This window comes from Canis lupus, chromosome 3 (genome assembly GCF_003254725.2).
Source record: "Canis lupus dingo isolate Sandy chromosome 3, ASM325472v2, whole genome shotgun sequence".
Lineage (NCBI taxonomy): Eukaryota > Metazoa > Chordata > Mammalia > Carnivora > Canidae > Canis > Canis lupus.
This window is the reverse complement of record NC_064245.1, coordinates 37,271,486-37,292,588: the sequence shown is the minus strand read 5'-3', so window position 1 is coordinate 37,292,588 and position 21,103 is coordinate 37,271,486. Positions and strand designations below refer to the sequence as shown.

Below are 21,103 nucleotides of genomic sequence, written 5' to 3'. Positions count from 1 at the left end.
TAAGCACATGGAAAAATGTTCCACATCACTAATCACTGGAGAAATGCAAACCAAAACCACAATGAGATACACCTTCACACACATTAGAATGGCTATTATAAAATTTTTTTAAAATTAAAAATGTTGGTGGGCCTATACAAGGATTGGAACTCTGGGTATTGCTGAGGGGAAGGTAAAGTGGCCTCTAAGGAAAACAATATAGTGGTTCCTCAAAAAATTAAACATTGAATTATCTCATGATCTAGCAACTCCACTTCTGGGCATATGCCCACAAGAATGGAAAGTAGGACTTGAATAGATATTTGTATATCCATGTTCACAGTAGAATTATTCACAATAGCCAAGTGTGATGGGATAGCCATATAAGGGATGGTTTTATTTCTTATCTTCCTGAGAGTTTTATTTTATTTTATTTTATTTTATTTTATTTTATTTTATTTATTTATTTTTTTTATTTATGATAGTCACAGAGAGAGAGAGAGAGAGGCAGAGACACAGGCAGAGGGAGAAGCAGGCTCCATGCACCGGGAGCCTGATGTGGGATTCGATCCTGGGTCTCCAGGATCGCGCCCTGGGCCAAAGGCAGGCGCCAAACCGCTGCGCCACCCAGGGATCCCTCCTGAGAGTTTTAAGAGAAATTTTCTTTCTAGGAAATGACTTTTAATTCACATACTGATCATTAATTAGTTTGTCACTCAGGAAAGCACAAAAAAGCATGGAGGCCTCAGGACTGCTGGTATACAGTTTTGTTTCCAGTTTTCTAATGGAATCAAACTTATAGCATGTCCTAGCTAAATTTTCTGGAAATCTGATTTTAGGAAAAGTCAAAGATAACTTCTGTAAATAAAGGGAAGATTTTCTTTTAGTGCTATGATACCATAAATGCAAAATATGTCTATAATAAATTATGTAAAGGTGTGGTAGGCTAAAGTGCTTTTCAAAATGCAAGTTCCTCTAGAGGGAAATGCAAGAAAATTTCCAGTGATTTGAAAACAATACAGATCAGAAACACCATGCAGAGAGGGGACTGGCTATTAGCCAAAACAAAGGGAATACCTATGCTTTGTGGGAACTATCCTCCTTGGAGAACAATAATTTCTAAATTAAAACAGCCATTTTAGTCCTGTATCTTGGTTTCCAAATGGTGAATTGTGGCTAGATTGCAGACACCATCATAATAAGGCTGGAAGTGCCTTTCATGACGCTCCCCGACTACAGACAGAGGGCCTGGGAATGTGCTTGGAAACCGAGGACACACCACGTTTGGAAGCTTCTAGGTAAAAGCCTAGAATAACTCTCACATTAAAGCAGAAAGACGCTGTCCCTGCTAGATTATCCTCCCCTTGCCCCATCTCTACTCTGTTGCAGAGTCCACTGAAAAGTATGTGGGATGACCTGGGATTGGTACCAGCCAAGTCCCCTGCTGGTGTGCAGCCCTGGGAAGCCATTTCAACCCTGCTTCATCCATTACCATGGAGCCCAGACTGTTCCAAGGCTCCCGGTGAAGACTGACAGGGACAGACCTCTGAAATGCTCTAGGGACTTGAAGGCGCTCACAACTGTAAGGGGACATTATTCTAAGATAAAAAACAGGCACATAGGGAGCTAAAGATGAAAGCCAGATATACCCCAGGTTTAGCTGCTAAGAAGCAGCAGGTACAAAATGGGTAGCAATTGCCCATTTGGGTAGCGAATGCTGGCAGCTGTCCAGGGGCTGCCCGAGAGATCCAGCATGGACCCAGGTAAGTGTGTGAATAGCTCACGATGCACAGGAGCTCTCTCTGGTGTTTTCTCTCAGACTACCCAGACCCTGGGCTTCCCACTCCTTCTCTTGTGTTCAACGCCCACCTAGATTTTGTTGTATTTTTTAATCTGGTTTCCCCCCACACCTAACCCAATGCCCCTGTCCCTTCACAAGTCAGGGTCCCTTCAAACCCCATTTCCCTCGAGAAATCTTTGCTGATCATTCAACCAGCAAACTTTTAATGAGCACCTATTTCACCAGGAGCTGCAGGCAGTGGGGCAGAAATAAAGTTGATTGGTGTTTGCCCTCATGTACCCTGTGACCTGAAATGGGAGATAAGCAGGAAAACCAATACCTGGCAAACAGCGGGCTCCCTGATGAGTGACCCCAAGTCCAGGAGAGGGCACTGTGCTTTGTGCCACCTGCTTCAGGGGCCAGGGGGACTTTTCAGAGAGAGAGAGAGAGAGAGAGAGAGAGAGAGAGAGAGACACTTAGCTTGGAACTTAAATCCTACAGAATTTTCCAGAGAAATGGGGGAGGTAATTAGGGTTCGTTGAGGGCCTAGTCTCTACCCCACCCTGTACAGGTGGTTATAAGTCCTCTCAGGTATTTATTCTCACAAATACAGCTGAGAAAAGGGGCTCTGGGGGACACACAAGTTAGGGTTAGGTTCTACTGCCTTGAGGATGTCCTCCACAGGCCACTCTCTCACCCTGTGGCCTTGCCTGGCTCTGTTCACTCAGGGGCTGGCCACCCATCCTTTACCTGTACATGCTATGTCAGTTGTGCCATCCAGGTGTGGGAGCTGTGTGCCCACCAGGAGAGCCCACTAGACAGCTCCAGAAGAGGAAAGCTCAAAGAAGAGCTAGCCATGGGGGCTGAGAAGAGTGGGTCCAGCCCTATTGCTGCTGGCCCATGGAGTGCCTGCCATCCAGGTGAACACAGGACATGATATGATGAGTGATCTGGGAGGCAGCATACCCTTGCATAGAAAGAGTGAGTGTCTGGTGTCTAGGCCAACATGGAGGGCTTGGAGCCAGGTGGCTGTAGCCCTTAAGAGCAACCACAGCAAGGAGAGGGAAGAAAGGAGGGAAGGAGGAACAGAAAGTCTTGTTACTCTGTGAGAGGGTCTCTATGGTGGGTCATGGGGCCACATGTCCACTTACTCCCTCTCTGGGCAACTGTCATTCCTAGGATTGTGTTTATGTTTCCCAAGAGGAAGAGAGTGCCACTGCTCTCCCATTTCATCCTGACCCCACAGCTGGCCCCACTCCTCAGCTCTAAGATGGACAATCTGTACTATTTTAGCTCCTTGCTTTTGAATTGCCTAAGCACAATCTACATTTGACATATGCATGGATCCAGAGGCCCCATGGTGGGTCAAGTTGACACCAGGATTTAAGAGTGGACTCCTCCCCTTTGTCCTGACTGCTTACCATGGCAGTTCCTTCTTGCCCTTGACCATCCTCTGGAAAGGACATTCCCCAACCTTTACCATCAATCACTCATCCTCTTTACTTTCTGTGGATATTCTGCAATTACCCTGTTTATCTATTTATATGTGATTCAGTGAATATCACTAGACTGGATGTCCCATGCAAGCTGTGACCAGAGTCTTCCAGAAGTATGGCACACAGAGGGGCTGACCATGGAACAATTCACTGAGGCCAGGGGGTCTGCTCCAGGTCCAGAACTCCTTCTAGTATATCAAACTGCTTTTCTGGTGGGTTCTGTCAGGGCAGAGGATATCATGACAACCCATAAGCACTCTTTTCTGTAGAATCTGAATTAAATTTCCCTAGTTCTTTAAAATCACTCCTATCCACCAGGCTCATGAAGCTGGCACTGATCCAGCTGCCCTCAACAATTTTCCTTTCCTGTAACATTCTAAGGCATTTACAGTGGGTGCATCCCAATAAACACTTCACTTTTTATTACCTTGAAATAACCTCTACTCTTGTCATAGGCAGAAGTCTTGCTTTTCTAACTCCACGGTCCAGCAGTGGCAGAATTTTATCCTTAAACAAAAATCTCCAGTGTACAGAAGATGTTCCATAAACAGTAATGAAGAAAACCTCCAGACTTCTAACAAGATCAGTCAGCATCCTTTACAAGGGGTCTCATTCCAGTTGAAGCCACTCTTCTCCCACCTAACTAGCTGTCAAAGCTAGTGACGCTGATGCCGCTGCCAGGAAAGCATACTTGCTGGCCATTCCCTAGCACTGCCTTCCTGAGTCACTGCAGCTCCCCATCTTACAAATCCCAAAACAGGTCAGTCAGCCTACCCAGGACAACACAGCAAAGTGCCAGCCATGACTCCTGGCCATTTCACATACTCTGTCCCTGCCCTTCCAGTTTTGTCATCCCCAGGGCATTTTCTTAATTTTTGAAGGTGGCAACCTACAAACACTTAATTAACAAAATGAAACAAACTTGCAGCATAGGGAGCAGGTGGGGGCCCCTTTCTTCTCAAGGGCATCATTAGACCTTTAAAGGAAGGCATGTTAAAACAGTGCGAGAGGAGACCCTAGGGCCTCAAGCAGGCTGGAATCTGACAAAAGTGACCTGTGTCTGGGCAGTACCAACCTACCAGACCTTTAACTCCTCTCACTCATCCAGAGCTGCCCAGAATTGGGCAGGTGGAAAGCCACAGAATATGCAGTGCTGCTCTACCTTGGGAAACTGTATACTTTGGCCCTCTGAGACCAATTCCTGGACAGTGGCAAATGTCATATCTGCTGGTCTCTGGGTCCTACTTGTTGCCCCTTGTCACCTAGAAGTGAGTCCTTCAGTTCTTGATTTCTTCCCCTTGACTGGGTCCAGGAGTGGATCAGGACCCACAAAAGAAAAATGTCTGAATGTCCCCCTCCTCCTCCTTTTATTCCCTAGCACTCCAGAGAGCTCATCAGGTTCCAAACATGGGGGTGGTGGTGGGGAGGCACACAGAGTCTCTGGCTTTCCACTGGGGAAGGAGAGACCAGGGGATGCCTGAGCAGGGGACAGATGGCACAGCTCTTAAGGTGGGATGTGGAAGAGCCTGGGGTGGGTGCTGAGCCAGACACTGTCAGTTCTAATCCCACATTTCTGCTCATTAGTTCTGTGACCTCAGAAGAGTTTCTTGACTCCTCTGTGCCTCACTTGAAAATGGGGCTAATGATAGGACCTACCTTACAGGGAGGTTCTCAGAATAAAATGGCTCAAAACTGAATACACATCTTTGTCTTCATGCATAGCTCCCCTCTTGGCTGCATGGGACATGGGCACCTGGCCTTTGGGTCCCTCCTGCTACCTCCCCTGTGATGCCAGCTCACTTCCTGGGAAGCTCTTCTCCACCAGCTGGGAGAACTATACTGGACCCTGTCATCCTGAGCCCTTCAGGCCCTGCTTGCTTCCCCTCTGCCTGGGTCTGGGGGCAGTACTGGATGTTTGTGTCAGCCAGCCCTACCATCTCCCTCTCCCCCTCCAACCTTCTCTCTGGATAGAGGGTGAGTGAGCAGTGCACTAATTAGGCCCTATGCAAATTAAAGTTGAGATCCCTCTTTGTAGTAGATTCCCAGCCTACAAGCATTTCTCTTCAGGGAGTTCAAAATCCCCTCCCCTCCTTAGTAGAAGGCACTATGCCTAATGATATCTAATGACATCCTGCATTAGACTGTGGGGACAGCATTGAATGCATTTGGGAAAACACAATGTTCATAGCATGTCAGCCCATGGATGGGCTGAGCTCTGGCTTTATTACTATTCTCCACCTATGGGTTTAAAGGTAAATTAGACTCCAAGTGGCACTAACTGAGCAGTGGGCCAGGCCAGATCAGGGTCAGGTGAGCCTGGAAGTCAGGGGGAGAGGGCCTAGGTATGAATAGGCAGGGTTGCTTTCTCCTCTTCTGGGGCTGAGAAAGTCCACTCAAAGCAGGACAGTGGCCCACAGTGGGCAGGAACAACATTATAGCATTGTCCTCTACCCAAGACAGAGCACAACACTTAGGTGGGTGGATGTGAGTTGCTTAGGTGAGGGGTCAGGTAGGCTGTGACTGTGATTTGGGGATAGGATGGCTGACAACGCAGCAGTCTGAAAGGAGACCTGACTCAATGTAACGCAATCTCAAGGCTGTTCTGGGGCTTGGTACCTCCCCAGTGAAGTCAGCCATTGCAGGGAGGGTCCTGCAGGACCAGAATGTGCCTCCATGTGGCCACAAAGGCCCAAGGCTGCTGGTTTTAGGGTTCTGGATGTAACCGCAGACAAGGTCTTGAGAAGAATCAGAACTACAGCTGCTTGAAAGTGAAGTTTTCTGTTTGACCTTGAAGCAGAAAAGAACTTTTTTGAGTGTCGCCAATGTGCTAGCCACATTCCATATGCTTCATCCTTACATTTCACCACAAATCTACACTCCAGGGGCAAGCATGCCCTCTTTAAATGCCTCTCCTATGCCCAGAGGAGTCAAGCAACCTGCACAAGGTCATACCACAGTAAGCCACCTAGAATCTGAATAGCAAAATCAAAACCTCTGTTTTAACATTGTGCCACTTCTTGAAATGCACAGAGATGCTAATGATGCTTTTTCTTCACTTTATGAAGGCCACTTCACCTTACTACCCATGTTTTCTGGAGCTCCAAAGGTATTTGCCCACTTGAAAGGTCCTTCCCTGATAACCATTCCCAGAGTCCTGTTACTGCTCTTCAAGAAGCAAGCTTCACCTGTTTTTCCCACGACAGTAAGCCAAGCATTCTTTCCTAAGCTCTCCCTCCTCTACTGGGGATATTTTCTATTTCAAAATGGTTGAAATTATGCTGTGACAATTACATCTCTAATTCAAGATGATTTTTTTTTCTTATCAATAATGGAAATGGTCTATTATTCTTTTTTGTTTTTGTTTTTGTTTTTTTAAATTGGGAAATTTTCACAACAGAGCTAAGTAGCTGAAACACATTTTACTCTAATACCCTGGCATTTATCAACTTTTGGTACCTTTAATTGACATTGTTTCCCTAGTATTGTGACTTGTTGATGCTTCTGTTAAGAGACAGGCAAACGGGTGGGGTGACTAGGCTCTCCATGGCAAACATCCCAGAGAAGCCCCTCCTTCAGGCCCCCATCCCATCAACCCCACCTCCTCTGCTTTCAGATGACCCAACCCATCCTGCACTGAGCGGTGGTTCCCCAAGTGGAGTGTCTGGACTGTAGCATCAGCACTACCCAAACACCTGTTAGAAATTCAAGTTCTCTGGCTCCACCCAGACTTGCTGAATCAAAAATCTCAGGCGTGCTGCCCAGCAATCCGGATTTTCACAAGCTCTCCAAGTGGAGAACCACTGAGCTAGAGACTAGAAAGAGCCTAGGAATGACCTCCCCCCAAAACCCCCTTCTTTCTTTCTTTGCATGCAGTCTCAGGAGCTCATTCTTTCTTATTTCCCAAAAGATCCACTTTCTGCAATTATTCCTTCACTTCCCCATTCCTGCAAGCTCTTTCTCTCTATTCTTTTCTTTCAGGTGGTTTCAAACATAAACATACCAAGGGGTCTTCTTGAAAAAGCATTTTTTGCTTGATCTCCTGTCCCATACATTCAACTCCCTTCTCCTCCTTCCTATATTTGTTACATTGGCAACTTACCCTTTTGAGCATCACAGTCTCTAAGAGTAACAGTACCTATTAAACAGGCTGGTTTTAAGAGTTTAATGAAATAATATTAATATAAGGGTGTGCTATGAGGGTTAATTCTAAGAGGCCTGGAATTAGCCTGAGCTGCTTTGCTGAAGTAAGAGATGCACCTGGTCAAAGTATAAAATGTGGTGACTAATATTGTTGTCTTTTACTCATGGAGACCAAGTGAGTTTCAGGGTAGGCTGCGCTAGTTTGTCAGTATTATTTATTGATAATAATGAGACTTATAGTTTGTACCTCATTCAATGTGGGGGTGGGGTGTGTGGGGTACAGAAGGGGAGGCGGCTCTGACACTAGGGCTGGTCTTTTAACAATAAAGTACTTACATGACCAGTAGGGTATAAGAAACCCCAGCTAAGACTGCTTTTGGGCTGTCTAGTTTGGAGACATTCTTGCATAAGTTGGTGATTCAGAGAAAGTACATCTGGTACACCCCTACAGGAGCAGGACAACTGCAGGGAGCTTGTGTAGACTTTGGCCTGTCCAAACCACTTGCTGAAAGGCAGTCTTTGGTTATAACATAGGTCCTTTTGTGTTTGTTGCAATATAATATCCTTTCTCAGCAATAAAATATTGGTTGATAAGCACTGTCATTTGGAGCTCTGTGGATCTGTCTGTCTGCCATAGAACCCTGTCTGGCTGCTACTATTAGTGCAGGTGACATTATGGCTATCTTCCCATCTGCACCATTATCACACACAATTCCCTGCTGAATTCCTCACAAGAATTGTTCATTGGTCTCTTTATCACTTACTCCATCCTGTGCACTCCCCTATCCTCTACCCAAATCTGGATCCCTCCTTACTACCTGATTGAAATCCTATCTCAAAAGTGACTATGTCATAGCCTTTTCAGCTCTTAATTAACACAGCTGGTCACAGCTACTCTCTTAAACTATTCTTCATACTTGATACCATCATCCTTCATGATCTGATTATTCCTCCTCTCCCCACCACTTTAGTTTTCACTAATTCTTTTTTCCAACAAACTATTCTCCTAGATCTATCCTAGGCTCAGCTCTTTCCTTCAGATTACTGATCATACTCATTAAATGTTCATAAGCACTTGTGTTCAGATGGCCCCCAAGTCTCTCTCCCTAGTTTTGCTGTCTTTTCTACCCTTTTGATCCACAACTCCCTGATGGCATATTCACTCGAACATCTCAGGAGTACCTCAAAGTCATTATAACTTAGCTTCTTTGTAAAAGCTTCTGGTTCACCATGTTGATCAAGACTTAAAAATTAGATTCTCCCTCAACTTCTCCCTCTCCATTTCAATGGGTCCTTTATGTGTCGTTCTTTGAGTCAGTCTTTTTCTCTTTTTCTCCATGTCTCTCACCTCTCCTCTCTTCTCCCTGACCCTAGCAATCACGAAATTCTGATGTTGGTAGAGAATGGCCTTCTGTTTCCCTGTCTGTTCTCTTGATGCCACCATCACTAGGTCATCTGACTTCATGCAGTGGTGTAACAGGATGGCTTTAAGACTCTCCTCTGATTCAAAATGCATGATGAAAAAGAAAAATGATGAAAAAGAGAGTATCTACATCATAGTGTCAAAGTATCTCCCACAAAATATTTATTAATTATAAATCGTAACTTTACAGTAGAGAAGCTTGACAGAAACATTAATCAAGTGGTCAAGGTTAACAAGACAAGCTTAAAGTTTATGTTCCCCCTCCAAAAATCATGTTAAAACTCTAACCCCCAACGTGATAGTGTTAGGATGAGGGGCTTTTGGGTGGTGTTTAGGTCATAAGGGTGGAGCTCTCATGAATGGGATTAGTGAGAGCCATTATATAAAAGACCCCAGAGAGCTTTCTTGTCCTCCTTTTCTTATGTGAGGATCTTGGGAGAAGTGCACATTCTGCAATATCCCTCAGGAATAGAGATGCAGAATCCTTAATAAATATTAGCCAATAGAATTTGGCATATATAAAAATAAATATATACCACGACTAAGCAAAGTTGATTTTAGGGATGCAAGACTGGTTCAATATTTGAAAATCAATCAGTATAATGCACCATATTAACAGACTAATGTATCCATTGATATATAAAAAAGACTTGACAAAATTTAATCCCCCTTCATGAACACAAGTTCAGCTTAAAGAGCATCTACAAAAATCTACTGTTTAATGTTATGCTTAATGGTGAAAGTCACAATGCTTCCCTCCTAAGATTGGGAACAGGGCAATGATGTCTGCTTTCATCACCCTTATTTAATCTTGATGTGATGTTCCAGCCAATGCAATAAGGGAAGGGAAGGACATAAATGACATACAGATTGGAAGGAAAAAAACAAAAATGTTGCCATTTCCATAGGACATGACGTTCTATGTAGAAAATCCCAAGGAACCTACAAAAACTCCTAGTACTAATTATTGAGCACAGCAAGGTCATATGACACAAGACCAACATACAAAAACCTATGCATAGGTTTAACTCTATGTTAGCAATAAAAATGTAGATACTGAAATTAAAAATACAGTATCACTTATAATCTTTCATTAAGGAAATGAATACTTAGTTGTAAATCTTAGTAAACCTGTATAGGATTCATATTCTGAACACTATGAAACACTGATGAAAGAAATCAAAGATTTAAATAAATGAAGAAATATAATGTGTCCATGCATTGGAAGATTCAAAATACTAATGGTGCTAAAATTCTTCATATTGATATACAGATTTAATGAAATTCCTGTCAAAATCCAGCAAGAATTTTTGTAGATATAGACAAGATTAATGTAATACACTTACATGGAAAGGCAGTGGCAGTGGAATAAGAATAATTAAAATGATTTTGAAGAAAAAAGAATCAAGGAGAGTTAAATCTACCCAATATAAAGGTTTACCACACAGCTACAGTAAACATACTGTGGCATTAGTAGAAGGCTAAACATGCAGATCAATGGAAAAGAAGCCAGAACCCAGAAGTACAGCCACACAAATATACAATTGATTTTTGTGATGGATAATTCACCCTCAGTGGTTATTCTTTCCATTTCTATCAGAGCTCTAGAGTCTGATTTCTAGAAGGAAATTACTTTCTTCTTAGACTTCTTTGCTGTGACCCACAAATGAGAACAACCCTTCAGACATGATTTGGCCCACAGGGTAGAGAAACTCAGTGCGTTGATTAATTGAGACCCATTCGAATTTCTGCACCCTCAGAAACTCATATGAAGTTACTAGTTAAGCTTTTGTTTCCAGTTAAACAGCTAGGTTCTTTTGTTTGCTTTTTTTATTTTTACCTTTCAATCTAACTCACCATGCCATTTCATCAGTACTAAATCTCATTCTGTTGTATTTGGCACACCACAACTCCTCTTTTTGGCTCTCAGTTACCTGATTCCCTGTGTATGCTTGCCAACTCCTGACCTGTAGCACTTTTTAAAATGGCTGGACAGGAAGGAAGGCATAGTCTTGTAGCAAACTACCGAAGACCCATTTCTAGGCTTAACTAAATGATGACAGATAATGTTTTCTTTGTTTACAGTATTTGACCTATCATTAAACTGACATCCAGGCTACATTTGTCCATTGTTATTATAGGACTGTCACAATGAATTTGCAAGCGCAGTGTTACAGCTTGAACGGGCCTTAGAAATAATCTAAAATCCAACATCTTCCATTTTATAAGCGAAAAAAAAGACTCAGAGGTGAAGTGTTTTCTCCAAGATTAACAACAGATTAAGTGACAGTTTAGATATTTGAACTCAAATATTCTGATCCAAATATGGTTATATTGTGTTTGTATTACATTATGCTTCCTCTTTATCAAATGCACCACAAAAATTCTGATGTATGATGTCTCTAGGACTCCCCTACAAAAACTATCCAGGAAGAAAGTGTGGTACAGCCTACCCTAGGCTGCCAACAGCACTTTTAGCTACTACTGTTTACCAGATGCCCTCCTTTCTCTAGTCACCTGTCCCAGAATGGTATGTAATATGGATATTACTATAATTTGCAGAATTAAATTTCCCTTTTCTTAAAACTCCTAAAAAGTTTTTATATGAAATCTAAAAAAAAAATTGAACTGATTAAAGAGAGAGCAAGCAGATTAATGTATGCCAGAAGTGGGGGGTGGGAGGTGGGAAAAATGGGGAAGGGGCTAAAAGGGTATAAACTTCCAGTTATTAAAAAGTTCTGGGGAGCCTAATGTACAGCATGATGACTACAGTTTATATACACTGTATTGTATATTTGAAAACTGCTATAAAAATGTAGATCTTAGAAGTTCTCATCACAAGAAAATAACGTGTAACTATGTAAGATGATAGATGGTAACTTTGTGGTAATGATTTCTTTCTCTCTGTAAATATTAAGTCATCATGTTGTACACTTGAAACTAATATGTTATATATCAATTATATCTCAAAAAAACTGAAAAAAGTATTTATGAAAATTCTTGGGGTTACTATCAGAGGAAAATCTCCTGGATATATTGTTGATTTTACACACTAATTTTGCCACACATCTGTACCTATACCACACAGCCTAGTTCTTGGGTTAGTCTACTTCATCTTCTATTTACCTATATTTATGGTGTGGTAAAATGACCTACTAATTTTCTTCCTGATTTATACTAAATGATGATAAAAATTTATTAAATACTGTTTTCCCACTGGATTCCATGTGAGAGCATGAGGTCTGGTTTTCCATATGGCACCCAACTGCCTCATCCTGATTTAGTACCACAGCAAGCCATGCATCTCCCATGTTAAAATTTTATCCGACAGTATGGAATGTGCCTTCTACTTCTGAAATATTATTTTAAAGAATTGTGACTTTTGTTTAAAAATTATAAGTTCTAAATAAATGACAGCATATTCATAAACTAGAACATATAGAGACACTGAATTACATTTCTGAAATTTTAAATGCCATGGGGAAATACTTAATGAGTAAAAAAAATCAAGAGAAAACCACATATATGGTATGATCTTAAAAATGTAAAAAATGCATATATAAAAACCAAAAGAAAATACGTTAACATATTATTATACAGCCAAATCTGCCAATTGATTTCTTTATCATTTTGGGATTCCTGCATGACTTAAGAAGGACTCCTTGGGCAGTCTTCTAAACTTTCTCTAGTATTTGTATAATTGGACTTTTAACCCTACATTTAGATTTAAAATCCATCTGGAATTTACTCATCTACATGGCATATTGTTGGCATCCAATTCTATTTTCTTTTAATATCATTGATTAAGACAATATTTATTAAATATGACATCTTTTCCTGCTGAGTTATATATACATCTAATATGCTTGTACAACCTGCACCCCGATGTTTATAACAGCAATGTCCACAATAGCCAAACTGTGGAAGGAGCCTCGGTGTCCATCAAAAGATGAATGGATAAAGAAGATGTGGTTTATGTATACAATGGAATATTACTCAGCCATTAGAAACAACAAATGCCCACCATTTGCTTCGACGAGGATGGGGTCATATTGGAGAGTATTATGCTGAGTGAAATAAGTCAATCAGAGAAGGACAAACATTATATGGTCTCATTCATTTGGGGAATATAAATAATAGTGAAAGGGAATAAGGGGAAAAGAGAAAAAAATGAGTGGGAAATATCAGAAAGGGAGACAGAACATGGAAGACTCCTAACTCTGGGAAACGAACTAGAGATGGTGGAAGGGGAGGAGGGTGGGGGCGTGGGGGTGACTGGGTGGTGGGCAGTGAGGTGGGCACTTGATGGGATGAGCACTGGGTGTTATTCTGTATGTTGGCAAATTGAACACCAATAAAAAATAAATTTATTATTAAAAAAATAATATGCTTGTACAATTGCTACTCTCCTTCAGTGATTTTTATTTTTATTTTATTTTTTTTCATTGTGGTGCCAATGCTATACCCTTTTGTCTGGTTTAGATATGTGATACTATTAGTATATGACCTAAGTCCCTCTTGCTATTCTTCAAACATTTCTTGCTGATATTTGTGAATTTGGGCTCAGTAAAAACAAAAATCTAGTACTGATCAAAGCTGTATATTATATTTGTATATTAATTTCAAAAGGATTGAGGTCTTCAAATTTAGCTTCCCTATCCATGAGCATGGTATATTTCTTATTATGTATATTTTTAAGTCTTTTTATTAAGAATTCATACTTCTCATACTTGTTTTGGTAGGCATTCCTACAGCAAAATAGAAATGAAATATATACACAGTAGAGATTGGGAAAAATTATTAGTTGAAAAAAATTAGACTTCCTAATGTATAAAAACCTTACACAGGTGATAGAGAATAATAGTCAGAGGACAGTTGGCCAAAGCCATTCTTGTAAAAGAGGGATGGAGAATAGTTGTTAAAGAGGGGATGCAACACCTACTGCATATCACAAGAAATGAAGGAAATGCAAAGCAAAGCAAAGTACTTTTTTTTTTTCCTGGTGAAATTTGTAAAACTTAAAAAGAATCTCTAACACCCAGTGGTGATGAAGATGTGCACTTCACACATTACTGGTGGAAGTGTAAATTGAAAAAGATAGTGCCAGCATATACTAAAGCATCAAAATGCACATGTCCTTTGAATCATACTTTTAAGATTGTATCCTACAGAAATGAAGAGTTCCAGTACAGAAAAAAACTATATACAATAGGCTCTGCCACCAGCATTTTTTGTGATGGCAAAAGTCTGAACATTATCCATTAGGGGAGTGCTGGGATCAATTTTGCTATAGCCACAGGATACTGTAATGAGCATGTTATTTTGAAGGTTTACACCTTTCTTCCTTAAATCATGTTTCCTTTGCAGCTTTCTCCTTTAAGGCTGACTTACACTCAGAATCAAAGAAGTCACCCACCAGCTCTGAGTCTCAGTATGCTGGATTTTCTTAACCCCTTAGTAAGAATATAGTCTTGAAATCCAGGCTTACTGGAGACAGAGAAACCAATCAAGTAAGTGTCTGAATTCCAATAGTAGAGCTTTCTAAGGCCTTTTTCAGGTATTAAAGAACTTCGTATCTGCCAGGGGCAGGAAAGCCTCAAGACTTCAAGAAGTGGGAGTAGAAAGCCCATTACTTCTAGTGACTCTGGCAGAGAGAAAGTTAGGGGAGGGGCACTGGGAGATACAGGCATCCTGTGCTCTTTCTGGGCCAAAGAACTAGGTAAAGAGTGTTGTCAAGAAGATGAAGAAGTAGGGATCCCTGGGTGGCACAGCGGTTTGGCGCCTGCCTTTGGCCCGGGGCGCGATCCTGGAGACCCGGGATCGAATCCCACGTCGGGCTCCCTGCATGGAGCCTGCTTCTCACTCTGCCTGTGTCTCTGCCTCTCTGTCTCTCTCTGTGTGACTATCATGAATAAATAAATAAAATCTTTTAAAAAAAAAAAAGAAGATGAAGAAGTAAAAGCAGCAGTGGGATGTTAAATTATACTTTGATCCTCTTTTGTGATTATGGAAGAAGGTCTGTCTGAATCTAAGTCTAATGCAGCAGTATAAGGGGGTTTTGCAGAAAGACATTCAGAAGAGAGAGAGAGTGAAGGGAAATGAGAGACAGGGAGAAAGAGGGAGGCTAGAGAGGAGAAGAGAGACACACAGAGGAGAAGAGATAGAAAGGGAGAGAGGGGGGAAAAGGGAGATAGAGGCTAAAAGAGAGTATGGACTGATACATAAATACACATTTATTTATAATAAAGGCAAGGAATAAAATGTTATCAGTCATAAGCTTTTGAGTGACAGGATTATTGATATATCATCTTTGCTTTTTTATGTGTTTTCTGAATTTTCCCTTATATAGTCATACATCATTTTTGTGATCAGAAAAACACAGACATTAAAACCAACAAAAAGGCATTAAGGCATTTAAATCTTTTTGCTGGGCAGCCCCAGTCACTTAGCAGTTTAGCACTGCCTTCAGCCCAGGGTGTGATCCTGGAGACCTGGGTGGAGTCCCACGGCAGGCTCCCTGCTTGGAGCCTGCTTCTCTCTCTCTCTCTCCCCATCTCTAATAAATAAATAAAATATTTTTAAAAAATTAAATCCTTTTGCAATTCATCACAGAAAAGCTTCTTTTTTTTTTTCCCTCTAGTAAGGCTACAACCAAACCAGCTGAATGATCACAAACCTAAATCCACAACTGAATATGTGTCCCAGGTACATATGAAAAACTGGTACCTGCAAATGAGGTGCCAAGCCTTGAATTTTATTAAGCTGCACTGTCATGGGAATATACATGCCTGAAAAGTGAGATCCAGTTCTAAGAGAACCAGATTCCCACTACATCAGAAGGCAGGTCTGTCCCCCCTCCATTGTCTATGGTGCCTTTGGACTGGCCTCCAGCAATGCATGGCAGTATGACAAAGTAAAAGCAAGTCCTCAGGCAGGGGGAAACTGGAGGAAAAAATCAGAAGACAAGACCAACATCTGGGCAATAAGAAAGAAAGAAGGACCCTTTCCAGTTTGTGATTTAGGGCCCCAAGACACTCACCTGTTCTGGGAGGTAACACTACAGAAAATCACTGGGTTTATTTCTTGGGCTGCAGAGCCAGCCACCCCTGTCTTGGTAATAGTGGCCTGTCCTGGCTGTGGCCTTGTAAACACGAAATAATAGAAATACAAAAATGAAGAATGTGTAGTTATTCCTGTAAAATCCTTTGTTCACTTCTTTGATCTAATCAACATGGGGAAACAGGGCTCAAATTAGGACACTTGACCATCATGCTTGATGCAGAGTACTGGCTAGCAAGCGAAGTCTTCAGCATCAGAACAACGGAGTGTTGATTACAGTGATGTGGATGTCCTTGAACACAGCCACACTGGAAGGATGAAATAAAATAATTTAAAAAGTGAGATTCCAGTTCCAGGAAAAGATGGGATAGACAAACTTTCACCTATTCTGATCACTAAGAACAGTTTAAAACTCTGGGCTTTATACATTATCATAAAGAAACAGAGAAAAGCAATAAACAAATAAGCCTAGAAATACTGAAAGGTGGAGAGTAAAAGGCAGACTGGCTAGGGGCCCTGGGACCTGGAAAACAAGACAGTGGTGAGGTCTCTGGGTTTCCTTTATGCTTAATATATCTTGGTCTGGGTGTTGGACAAGCCAGTGACTTGGCTATGCCAATGGACACTCTCAAAAGCAGCCTGCTGTCTCTGGCCAAAGGACAGAAAAAGAGGCAGCCTAACAGGATGGAAAAATTTTAGACAATGCCCTCATTACACTAGCCAAATACCAAGGAAAAAACTGTGATTCCACCCTACCCCTGAATGGGGAGCCTAGACTTCCATCCTTGTTGGACTGAAATGAGACACCTCTATCTCCCCAACATGGGTGGTATCAGAGAAAGTTGAAAGGGGAGGCAGGACTTTCATCCTTGTTTGGTGGTAAGAAGACTCTCTCTTTGTACATTGTCAGCAGTAGCTACATGGGGAGGCTGGAATCCCATCCCCATCCAAAAGTAACAAGCACTCTTCTCCTCTCCACCTAAGTAGTGTCTGTAGGGACTAAGTGGGTGAGGGATTTCCTCCTCACAGCCAGGGGAGTAACAGCTGAAGCCTAGTGGGAAGCCTGGACTTCCACCCCAGCCCAGCAGTTACAAGGTGTTCCTCTTTGCTTCCCTAGGGTGTCCATGGAGGTGGAATGGGGAAATTTGTCTTCCATTCCTACCTGGAAATAATGGGGTGGCACAATCCTTCCTTTACCAGTCTGTTGTCCAAAGAGGACTGCCAAAACAAATTTTATTTTATTTTTTAATTTTAAAAAGCTTTTAGATTTGTCTATTTATTTAATTTTAAATTCATATATCCAACATATAGAACATCTTTATTTCAGATGTAGAGTTCAGTAAGTAATTCATCAGTTGCATATGATACCCAGTGCTCATCATTTCAAGTGTCCTCCTTAATGCCCATCATCCAGTTACCCTATCCTCCTCAGCAACCCTCAGTTTCTTTCCCATAGTTAAGAGTCTCTCATGGTTTGTCTCCCTCTCTGATTTCCTCTCATTCCATAAAACAGAAACTTTAAATAGGATTCAGAATCTCATAACATAATATGCAAGGCATAATTGAAAATTACTCATTACACAAAGAACCAGGAAAATCTCAACTTGAATGAGAAAAGACAATCAATAGATGCCAACATCTATGTGACACAGATGGTGGGATTCTCTGACAGAAGTTTTAAAGCAAATATCATACAAATGCTTCAACCAACAATTACAAGTATGCTTGAAACAAATGAGAAAGTAGAATGTCTCAGTAAAGAAACAGAAGATATAAAGAAGAACCAATGGAAATTTAGGACTGAGAAAATAAAATAACCTAAATGAAAAACTTATTGGATAGGTTCAGTAGCAAAATTAATAGGACAGAGAAAGAATCATTGAACTTAAAGATAGAACAATAGAAATTACCCAATCTGAACAGAGAAAATAGAAAAAAATTAACCAAGGCTCAGGCACCTGTATATACAACAAAAGACATAAAATTTGTTTCATCAAAGTTTTAGAAGGAGAGGAGAAAGGATCTGGGGTTGAAAAAGTATTTGGGAGAAATAATGTCTTAAAATTTCCCAAATTTGGCAAAAAACAAACCTACATATTCAAGAGGCTGAACAAACCTGAAATACCATAAATAAAAAAAAAAATCTACACCAAACACAAAATAATCAAACTCCTGGAAAAAATCTTGAAAGTAGAGGAAGACAAATGACATCTTACTTATAGTGAAGAAACAACTCAAATGACAATGGGTTTCTTAGAAACCATAAAGACTAGAAGGAAGTGGTATAACATTTGTCAAGTGCTGAAAGAAGAGAACTGTCAACCCAGAGTTCTATATCCAGCAGGAATGAAGGAGTAATTAGGACATACTCAGATGAATAAAATCTAAGAGAATTTGTCACTAGTAGGTTCATTCTAAATGAATGGCTAAGGAATTTCTTAAAATGGAAAAGAAACCTCCCAAACTTAGGACATCCTTCTTTTCTAAATGATATTCAATGTTTGAAGCAAAAATTATAACTTTGATGTGATTGTCAAAGTATAAATAGAGGAAATATTTAAAATAATTATTAATAGGAGAGGGTAAAGGGACTTAAAAGGAGGTAAAGTATCTATACCTTATTTAAATTGGTAAAATATCAACACCAGTATACTACGCTAAGTTACATATACACAATGCAATACCTGGAGAAATTATTTAAAAAAAAACAGACTTGAACTCATACTGTGTGTTCTATAACCACAGTGGAATCAAAATTGGAAGTCAATAATAGAAAAAAATTAAAAAGCCTTCAAATAGTTGGAAACTGAACAATGGACTTCTAAAGAATCCATGAGTTAAAGAGGAAGTCTCAAGAGAAATAAAAAAAACATTCTGAATTGAAAGAAAATAAAAATGCAACATAACAAAATTTGTAAAACATAGCTAAAGTACTGCCAAAAGGTAAATTTATAGCACTGAATGTTTACATTAGAAAACAGTAAAAGCCTCCAGTCAATAATCTAAGCTCCCACTTTATGATACCAGCAACGCAAACACATAGCCAGCAAATGGAAGAAGATAATAAAGAGTAGAAATCAATAAAATTGAAAATAGCAAAACAGTAGATAAAAATTAATAAAACAAAAAGCTAGTTCTTTGAAAACATCAATAAAATTGATAAAACTGCAGCAAAATTGACAAAGACACAAATTACCTATAACAAGAATAAAACAGGATATTGCTACAGATGCTCAGACACCAAAAGCATAATAAGGGAATATTACAAACAACTGTATACATGTAAACTTGGGTCACTTAGATGAAATGGACCAATCCCTTCAAAAGCACAAACTACTATGACTCACTCAATATGAAATAGATCATTTGAATATCTCCCTAATTATTAAAGAAATTTAATTTACAATTTCAAATTTTCCTAAAGAGAAATACCCAGGCTCACACTGTTTCTGAAGAATTTTGAAAAATACAACCACAAGTTTAAAAAGAATGCCATTCCATACAAGCTTTTCCAAAAAACAGAAAAGTAACTTTTCAATTACATTAATGAGGCCAGTATTACCTTAATACTAAAATCTAAGAAATACAATACATAAAAAGTAAATAATATTCTTAATAAATATAAATACAAATATTACTTATATGTCATAAATAACATATAAATAAGTATAATAAATAATATAAACTCTATTTGGTCATGGTATAAAAAACGTATATATGTTTGATGGGATGAGCACTGGGTATTATACTATATGTTGGTAAATAGAATGTCAATAAAAACAAATAAAAAAAGAAATTATATACATACAAAACGAAGTCAGATTTATTCTAGGGATGCAAGGGTTCAATATTCAAAAATGTATCAGTCTAATCAACCATATTAACAGGCTAAAGAAAAATCACACAATATCATTCATGGCCAAAACTTTCAGAACATTAGGAATCAAGGGGAATTTCTTCAATTCAATACAGAATTATGCAAGAACACTATAGCTAACATAGTTAATGGCAAGGGGCCAAATGTCTTCTAACTATGATTAGAGTCAAGGCAAAATGTTTGCCTTCACCACTTTATTCAGCATAGTACTGGAAGCCCTAGCCAGAGCAATAAGACAAGAAAAGGAACTAAACGACATACAGATTGGAAGGAAGAAATAAACTGTTCCTATTTGCAGATGACATCACAGTCTACATAGAAAATTCCCCAAAGAGGCTACAAAAGATTCCTAGCATACAGGAGTTCAGCAAGGTCACATGATAAAAAATCAATATACAAAAATAAACTGTTATTCCTATATGCTAGAAATTAACCCATGGACACGGAAATTAAAAATACAATACCATTTACAATCACTCAGTAAACAGATGAAATACTTAGGTATAAGTCTAACAAAATGTGTATAGGATTTATATGCTTAAACTGTAAAAACTGATGAGAAAAGTAAAAGAAGATCCAAATAAACAGAGAGACATACTGTGCTCAAGGACTGGAAGACTCAACATTGTAGAGATGTCTCCGTAAAATGATGTATAGGTTTTAATGTAATTTCTATCAAAACCCCAGCAATATTTTTGCAGATATAGACACTGTATTATATAATTGATATGGATAAACAAAGAAACTAGAAGATCCAAGCATTTTGAAAAATAAAAATAAAATGGGATTAAACACTATCTATAACACTTATTACACAGCTACAGTCTATTATAAGGCTAGATAGATCAACAATACAGAATAGGAAACCCAGAAATAAACCTACACAGGTACACCTACACAGGTGTTTTATTGATTTTTCTTTTTTAATTTTTTTGCTTTGGCTGTATTTTTAAACAGCTTTATTGAGATATAATTCATGCACCATACAATTAATTACTCATTGAAAATGATTGTTGTAATATTACATTAGTTTTAAAAATTGTGGAAATATATATGTGACATAAAATTTGCCACTATAATTGCTTTTAAGTCTGTAATTCAGTGGCATTTAAAAAATATGGAGAATTTCATGAATTTACATGTCATTCTTGCTCATGGCCTATAGTAATTTTCTCTGTATCATTCCTATTTTTGTACCCGTGCTACCAAAGTGAGTACTGGCCAACTGATTTTTGATAAAGCTGGAAAAGTTATTCAATGGAGGAAGGACAGTCTTAGGCAAATGGATTTCACCTGCTGGTTGCATATCAATTGGTAAAAAAAAGCCCAAAACAAAACCAAACAAAACA

General features: G+C 39.6%; 1 protein-coding gene and 1 non-coding gene across 3 annotated transcripts in view; both read right to left on the bottom strand.

Moving 5' to 3' along the window:
* OTUD7A (OTU deubiquitinase 7A) overlaps positions 1-21,103 on the bottom strand; it is a 385,116-nt gene that overhangs the window by 204,035 nt on the left and 159,978 nt on the right. The gene's annotated exons all lie outside the window — the stretch shown is intronic.
* Positions 20,866-20,972, bottom strand: LOC112654179 (U6 spliceosomal RNA). The gene has a single exon (XR_003132846.1). It is a non-coding gene; the product is annotated as a U6 spliceosomal RNA (small nuclear RNA).